Source organism: Podarcis pityusensis, assembly GCF_964106645.2.
Source record: "Podarcis pityusensis genome assembly, chromosome: 1".
NCBI lineage: Eukaryota > Metazoa > Chordata > Lepidosauria > Squamata > Lacertidae > Podarcis > Podarcis pityusensis.
Genome location: NC_138028.1, coordinates 87270027 through 87278969, shown reverse-complemented (window position 1 = coordinate 87278969; position 8943 = coordinate 87270027).

The following is an 8943-nucleotide window of genomic DNA, read 5'->3' as shown; positions in this document are numbered from 1 at the left end:
AATCAATTGATAGAAAATTTACAAAAAGTGAGACCAAATAAAGTTTTTTCCCCTATTATTGAAAACAATGAGTTTAAAAGGTGCGTCCAAATATGTAGACTTCTGTGTGGAGGAACAGCTAATGGCTGTGGAAGAAGATGCACTGGCCTGATTCAGATGTAACTGAAAACTATGGTCAAAAGTGGGAAGCTACTGTTTATTGCAGCTAGAAACTTAGCATCTCCTCTCCTCCCGCAGGAGGGGGAGGAGGTGAGAAAGGTAGGTGTGACTGTACAAACCGATGGCTCATGTCTGCTCATTGTTATATTTGAATCAAACCTTGAATAAGGTATCAAACAAACGTTAATTCAGATAAATCTGCAAGTGTTCTAAAAAAAAATCAAGAAGTAGACATCCTTTCCGAAGAATGGAAGGAGATGGAAAAGGTGGCGTCAGCTCTGTTTCTAGTATATCTGTCAACATTAAGAGCCAGTCATTCTCACTCAGGCAGGTCCTTTTTTCCAGTTACATCTGTAGGGACCCAGCCTTTACATTTGAAACATGTACGGTAAATAGCAAGATCCCCATCAAACACAATTTTGTTGTTTTGTCTAAATCAATATTAGAAGTTACATGCACCAAAACCATAAAACATTTAAAATTGAAATTGTCCTCAGCTATTCTCTCGCAATACCCCTCCTGAAAGTTCAACATTTTACAGAGCACCAGTTATGTTCTCTTCATGTAGATAGATCTGACAAATTTTTTTTGTACTTACTTAGGAGAAGGGCAATGTTTACATGGGCCATTTTTGTCTTGGGAAAGAGAACACAGTAAATGTGGGGTTTTTAAAAAAGAAATGTTGTGCCTATTATCAAACTATGAAAGTACAGCATATTCTTAACACAGTTCTTTTAGCACAGTATCTCATCCTACTTGGTAATTGTTCCATAAAGGGATATTTGTTTGTTTGTTTGTTTGTTTGTTTGCTCACTGACTGAAAATGTTTTCTGTACAAAAATATTATGTCTGCATAGGAAAAGCAGTGTACAGGGATAGATAAATGATCCATAGATAAATGATCCATAGATAAATGATCCATAGATAAATTATCCATAGATAAATGATGATACTACTAATGGGGATATTCAATTCCATAAGCACAGTAACCCATAGCTAACAGGGATTCTTACAGTGCGTTGTAACTCATTTCTCACATTTTCCTTTGGTTTTGCATTTTTGAAGCAGCGGTGCTATTTCAGCACTGGCCACCATGCTGTTTAAAAAACAAAACAGGAAAACAGAAAAACTTTCCTGAAAACATTGCTATGAGTACCTCTGATCCCCTTTGTGTTGGGCAACTCCTCTCTGCTCCTCAAAATTACAGGACAGATACCCATTTCATCTTGCTCCAGTGTCAGGGCTCTGACTGAGTCACCCTGGATGAGAGTTATGAGGCAGGGGTGGTTTTTTTTGCCTTTTCCCCCTTTTCCCCCAGGCCTTGACATCTGTACTCCAGGGGGCAAACCAGCTGCTTTTGAACTTACTAGCCTCCTTCCTTCCTCTCTCTTGCCTATTGAGAAACCAGAACCTTTCCAGCTGCAAAAGAAAGCAGCATATTAGTAAGAATCACGGCCTTCATACAGTCAGTCCCTCAAGCTTGATAATCATTCAGCGTTTTGAATGATTCAACTCAGTGGCCACTCTGGTCCCAGATGGGCAACAATTCTGTGGGAAAGAACTGCACATGCCCTTGTTGTGCTGGGCCTTTAAACATTACACCAATGTTGTGGGATGAAACTATGGAAAAATACCTCCCACATCATTGTAGTAACCTCTTTTAGTGGGCATGGTCCTCCAGATGTTGCTGGACCACAACTCCCATTGTCCCTGGCAATTGGCCATGCTTGCTGGGGCTGATGGGAGCTGTCGTTCAGTGACGTCTGGAGGGCCACAGGTTCCCCACACCTGCTGTGAAGGGAGCAATAATAAACCAAGAAAGATCCCTTTGAAGAATAAAGGAGATCAGTTGTGAGATATGAGCAGAACGAAAACATAGCTCTTTTGCTCACCTATATTTGTACTCCAAGGCCAGGAATGGTCCAGGGGCCAAATCCAACCTGCTGAGGAGTACTTAGCTGCCCGCCTTCATCAAAACCAGTCAATAGTAAGATGGCGGGTACAAGGATGGCATGCTTGCCATCTGTTTTCCTCAGTGAGCTTGGAGTGTAGCTTGTCCCCTTACACAGGAGGCGGACAGGTTCTGAGAACTGGGGATGTGACTGAGATGATGACTCAGCATCATGTGAGGCCAGTGTTCAACGTCCTTCACAAATAAGCTCAATGTGATAAAGACAATTTGCAACCATTTATGTTTCTTCAAAGGAGGAAACAGGGCTCTCTGGAATCAAAGATAACGCTCTTGTACAGATGGAATGGATACTTGTGGTTTAAGAAAATTAGCACCCCCAAACTTCAATTATAGTTACTCAAAAAAAAGGAATTCATTTCAATAGAGGTTATTGCCATGTGATCTTTAGGTTTGCATCAGTGAAGGCCTTGTGTAATATGAGAACAAAGAAAAGGGGTCAGTGACTGCCTAGGGCCTGTCAAACCCTATCAATGTTTGCGTTTATATGAGCTATAAAAGTATATGTGCATTTACATACAGCCATATGCTGAAGCTTAGTGTAGCTGTACATAGTTGGTAGCCTGCCTGCAGCCAAAGAACTGTCTAAATAGTGAATTTTAAAAAATCATAAGAATACTTTAAAAATTATATTTATTATTTATACCCACTTTTCTGTAGCATGCATCCAAAGTAGCTTGCAAAAATTGAAGCAATCAGTAATACAAGACAATCTTTTGCACAATAAAAATGCAGCACTGAAGTCATTATATGAACAGCAAGCAGCTGTTACCAAAACCCACTATCATCACACCCATCAGTGTACATGGTGCTTTACAGAGAACCAAAAAAAGACTGGTCTCTTCCCCAAGGAACTTGACATTCACTTTATGCCATGGTCCTCACTGCCCCTCTGTAAGGCATTCATTGTCTTCAGAAGAGCCTTCCTGGATCTTGTACAGCATCCTGCTTCCCAGAGGGCCAACCAGATGCCTCTCAGAAGCTCACAGAGAGGACATGAGGGGCAGGTCCCTCTCCCAGTCCAGTGGTGTTCCTCAGCGACTGGTATTTTGAGGCATGCTGCCTCTGATACTAGAGGTAGTATACAGCCATAATTACTAATAGTCATGGTTAGCCTGATTTCCTTTTGAAGCCATATAAATTTATAGCCAGTGTCACACTGAGTAGAAGTGAAATCTGCATTATTTAACTGCACTGTATGAAGAAATGCTCAGTTTTGTCTGTTCTTAATCTCCCATCATTCAACTTTATTGGATAACTTTTCATTCTAGCTTTATGAGCGAAGGAGAAAAACTACTCTTCATCCACCTTCTCACCATACTATGCATCATTTTTATAAACCTCTAAGGTGTCTGCCCCTTGCTCAACTTTTTCGGAACTAAGAATCCCAAAACTTTAAAGCCTCCCCAGAGTTACTCCTGCTTCTTAATCAGTTTCTTAATCAGCCTTTTCTGAACCTTTTTGAGCTTTTTCACCATCGGCAGAAGTCTCCTATGCCTAAAAGTATAGGACTCCTTTTTGTCATACGTCCGGAATTTCCTGGGCATATCCGGAATACTGCAGTCGGCAGCAGTGTCTGGGCGGAAATCAGCAAAATGTCCGGGAAAATCCGGACATATGGCAGTATGGCAGCTCATGTTGGCAGTGCCATTTTTGTCAATTTCCCATAAAAATACAGTCATACCTTGGATCGCGAAGTGAGTGTTCCGGTTTTCGAATGATTTTTGGGAGCCAAATGTCCGTCGGGGCTTCCGCGGCTTCCGATTGGCTGCAGGAGCTTCCTGCAGCCAATCAGAAGCCGTGCTGGAGTTTTCAAATGTTTTGGAAGTCAAACAAACTTCTGGAACGGATACTGTTCGACTTCCAATGTACAAGCGACTATAGCTCAAAAACTGCAATTTTTATTGCAATTTTAAAGCTCAACAACTTTTCTGTCTGGATTTTCACTGCTTGAAATATGGCAACCCTATTTTAGGACCTACAGTTGGTAATAATTTCTTTTGGCTTTCTGCCCCATAGTCCACAGACTTCAAAAGATCCCTTGCTAATCCACTTCTTCCCAGCCTATTGCACACAGCCTTTCAGTCCCACTGTCACTGGGAACTATGCAACCTTTGGGGCACATCTCACATTCTCCACTCAACCTCTTTTTCCTTCAGCTCCTCAACCCACCATTTTCCTAGCCCAATGTCTATTTCATCCTCCCTTCTTTAACCATCCTCTCAATCATTCCTAGCATTTTAAGGTTGTGCCTGGGCCTTTTAACACCTGTGAAACAAGCAGAAATTCAATAGGTAAATGTTTCCCCACTTATATCTGCACACAGGGATCTCTCTCTCTCTCTCTCTCTCTCTCTCCACAAACAGGAAAAACACAAGTACAGAGATAATGATTTAATTATGGGGGCTGCTTGCTTTCAATTTGGCCTGGTGCCTTAATGGAGAGTAGCGGCATGGCAGAGAAAGTTTGCTTTCAAACAAAGAAGCGACTGTTCCTATTGAAGTGAGCGCACGTTGAGTGCCAGGAATATGAGGTTTGTTCATGGATGACTAATGCAGTTGTGTGTCTCAAAGTGTGGCGAAATCTGGATAATTCCTCTACCACACAAACACCATAAAATCCCTCAGTTCTTCAGCTTGGAAATCACATGACTTATTCTACCTACAAACGTTATCAGCTGGCCAGGGAGGAAAGCACCTCCTTGGTGAACTCTCTGTCTTTTCTGTGAACAGCTTTATGGGCAAAAATAAATCAGGTAAAACTTTTCATTGTGCAGAGGTAAATGCCAACAGCTCCAAATGTCCACAAATCAAACTGCTTGGAAAGTTACAGGAGCAGGATCCTGGAATCGTAGAATTGTAGAATTGGTAGGGAACCTGAGGGTCATCTAGTCCAATCTCCTGCAATCCAATACAGTGGTACCTCGGGTTACATATGCTTCAGGTTACATACGCTTCAGGTTACAGACTCCGCTAACCCAGAAATATTACCTTGGGTTAAGAACTTTACTTCAGGATGAGAACAGAAATTGCACGCAAGCGGGAGGCCCCATTAGCTAAAGTGGTGCTTCAGGTTAAGAACAGTTTCAGGTTAAGTACGGCCCTCCGGAACGAATTAAGTACTTAACCCGAGGTACCACTGTAATCTCAACTAATTGCACATGACAGATGGCCATCCAACCTCTGCTTAGAAACTTTCAAGAAAGAAAAGTCCACTGCCTTCTGAGAGACTGCATTCCACTCTGTTGAACAGCTCTTACTGTCAGAAAGTTCTTCCTCTTGTTCAGTTGGAATCTCCTTTCTTGTAACTTGAAGCCATTGGTTTGGGTTGTAGCCTCTGGAGCAGAAGAAAAGCTTGCTCCATCTTCCATGCAACAAAATAATTCCTCTTTTGCAAACAAAGCACTATTCTATGTTGTCAGATTTACCTTCCAACCAAGCTTTCCGAGTGGTTTACAAAACCCATAGAATGCAAAATGCAAGCAATGATTACACAAAGATCAAAAGAATAGGATAACTTCATTCACTAAGGCCGGTTACGTTACTGAACATTCATGTTCCATTTTCATGTGCGTTTCCATTTGTGTCATTGTGTTACCCTCACGCCTCTGTGGGAAAGAGGACCACAACAAGAGGGGCCCCCTCTGCAAGACTGGTTTGCAAAAATGTGAAAGCCAAATGCAGGCAGCCAAAATTTTCCAGCAGATGACACAACTCCCATGCGAGGAGAAGTTGCAGCATTTGGGGCTTTTTAATTTAGAGAATAGACAAGTCAGAGGTGACATGATAAAAGTTAGCACAATTTGTGAGTCACGGGGAAAGAGGATAAAGATTTTTTTCTCCCTGTCTCATAAAGCTATAACTCATGGACATGAAGCTGAAAGTTGGAAGGTTCAGGACAGCTCAATGGAGCAGGTGAAGTTAAACCTTTATTATAAAAACAGAATTTGCACAGGAATGCTAGGACTAATGATAGATGTGCACACAACACTTTTTCTGTAGGTCTTGCCCGTACAGTGGTGCCTCGCAAGACGAAATTAATCTGTTCCGCGAGTCTCTTCATCTTGCGGTTTTTTTGTCTTGCGAAGCACGGCTATTAGCGGCTTAGCGGCTTAGTGGCTTAGCGGCTATTAACGGCTTAGCGGCTTTAAGAAAAAGGAAACAAACTCGCAAGAACTCGCAAGACGTTTCGTCTTGCGAAGCAAGCCCATAGGGAAATTCGTCTTGCGGAACGACTCAAAAAACGGAAAACTCTTTCGTCTAGCGAGTTTTTCGTCTTGCGAGGCATTCGTCTTGCGGGGCACCACTGTATAAGACAGTGGCAGAGACAAAAATCTCCCACAGCCTTCCCACCGCTGCCTAAATCCCATCCTCTCCAGGGATTTTCCCATCTGAGCAATCTGAGACTACACCAGCATGCCTGCCTTTGCTCCTCCCATGGGGAGCTTTTTGCAGCAGGAGGGGGAGACACCCTGGCTTCTTCACCAGCCTGACTCATCTCTGCCTCTTGGCCTTCCTCCTCTCCTGCTTCTGTTTCTGATTTTGTACTTCTCTCTGCCCCAGACTCTCCCTTCTCACTAAATCCTGTTGCCTCTTCAGCTTCCAACGCCTTCTCCTCCCAGTCTTCTCCCTCTTCACCTTCATCGCCATCCCACCACCACTCTGAGCCTTCTTCCCTTGGGGGTTCCCCAGCTGGTGCCTTCCACTATTCCTGTGCATTTGGCCAGTTGATGACAGTTACAAGGCATAGTTCAAACCTATAGAAAAATGATGACAAAGCAAGTAGCGCAAAGGGATGGATGAAACCAACAGAGTCTCCCCCCACACACACACTTCCTCAAAAGATCGTGCAGAATCTTGGAGTTTATTCATTGCACAGTGGGAAGTAAAGTAGCTAAATAAGGATGACAGAATAAGGATTTTGTTTCAGAATGCAGAAGCTGTTCACTGTTTCAACACTGGAGCATAGGCCACAGGGGGTGGGCAGGAGATCTCACTTCCTGCACTAGTGTGGGAAAGCACTGTGACCTTGCTGATGTTGTAGAACTACAATTCCTATCAGCCCCCAGCCAGTGTGACTAAAGGGCAGGGGTGATGGTAGCTGATGTTCAGTGACCTCTGGAAGGCCACAGGTTCTTTATCCCCATCTTAGACATTCTCTGTTTTATGATGTCTCTCAACCCCCTGCAACACAGAAATAGGCTGCTGTCCCATATAGGGATCAAACCTGAAACCTTGGCATTAGGAATAGCATGTTCTATCCAACTGAGCTAGGCCGTGCTGCCCTAAATCCACCTCTGCTCCTTTGGCTGGTAGTGCAAACAACAATAGCCAGAGTTGAAAGTGTGTGAGCTGGGCTAGAAGCAGTCATGCTTGATTTCTGCTAGAATCCAAGGCGCTGGCTATGAGAGAAGCAAGACCCTCTAGGGGTGTTAATGCTGTGAGCCCCCCATCATGGGCTCAGATTTTATATATGTGTAAATAAACCATATATCATAAAGACACCACAGTCTCCACTGTCCCTCATTTCAAGAAATCCAGACCCTGGAATCTCACATCACTCAGAGGTTGGGGTGGCCTGCAACAATATGTATGTGTGACAAACTACCAAACGTATAATCTTCCAAATACACTAACTAAAAAACAGGATCATTGGCGCATCTTTGGTTTTACAATGCTGGCCTCAATGCTTGCCATTGGAGTGTAGAGCAGGCAACAGAAGGTGATGCTTGGTTCTGTGTTGTGTGACTGAGTGGTTTCAGACATGCTAGCACAGCTCAGGAGGTGGGCTGGGTGGGCTGCTTTGTGTTAGCAGGAAATGCAGGTTTCCAGGGGGACTCTGCAAGTTGCTAAATATTTATGGCAAGGTGTCCTTGAAGCTATTCCATATACCACAACCAGGTCAGGTTATAACGCTCACAGCTCTTGTTTGTATTGGACTGTGGGGTGTATGGAGGAGCAATTCAAATAGGGTTGTGTCAGGTGCTGGTGGTGGTTGCTCGTGAGTAACCAGGCAGCACTCCGACCTGTCTTTAACAGGTTTTATTGGTGCAAACTATTTACAGTGCAGAACCATAAAATTCATGTCCGTCTTAGCCACTTGCAGATTCCGGGAGTGGCCCCTTCTGGTTTCTCCCCCAACATAAGAACTTAGACACCCCAAATTTCCGCCTCCCCTCCTTACGTTTCACCCCTCTGCGCAAGCTGGGCGACAGAAACGGCGTGTCTGCCTCCTGGCCAGCTGGGCTAGGTGAGGCGCTTGGGCTCTCCGTAGCATCTTCGAGCCCTCCCCTCACTTGGCTGTCCCCTTCCCCCTCTGCTCCACTGGAGGTGTGGCTTTCCCCACTGCTGGACAAGGAGCTGTTCCTCAGGGAGGCTCTCTGTATCCCCCTGCCCCCTCCCTTGTTCCAATGGCAGTCCCCTGACAGGTTGTTAAAACTTCGATGGGAAACAAGAGAGCCAGCATAAACTGAGGATAAATGCTGTGATCTAATAGTATATTTAGCTGGATAACTATGAAAGCTGCACTTGATGGAGCTCTTGATGATGTCATGCAGCTATTAGAATCCCAGTTGCAAAAGTGGTGTGTGTGTGTGTGTGTGTGGCAGAAAGAGAGAGAGAGAGAAAGAAAAAGAAAGAGGAGTGTGGGTGTTTGCATACTTTCAGATTTAATCAAGGGCAGCACAAACTGGCTCTAAAAATTAATGAAACATCTTCAGGTTACTTAGTTTCTCAAATTTATCAGATTATCCACGATTATAGGATGCACTTGCTTTAGGATGACCACATTTTCAGCTGGTCCTTTTAAAAGCAGCC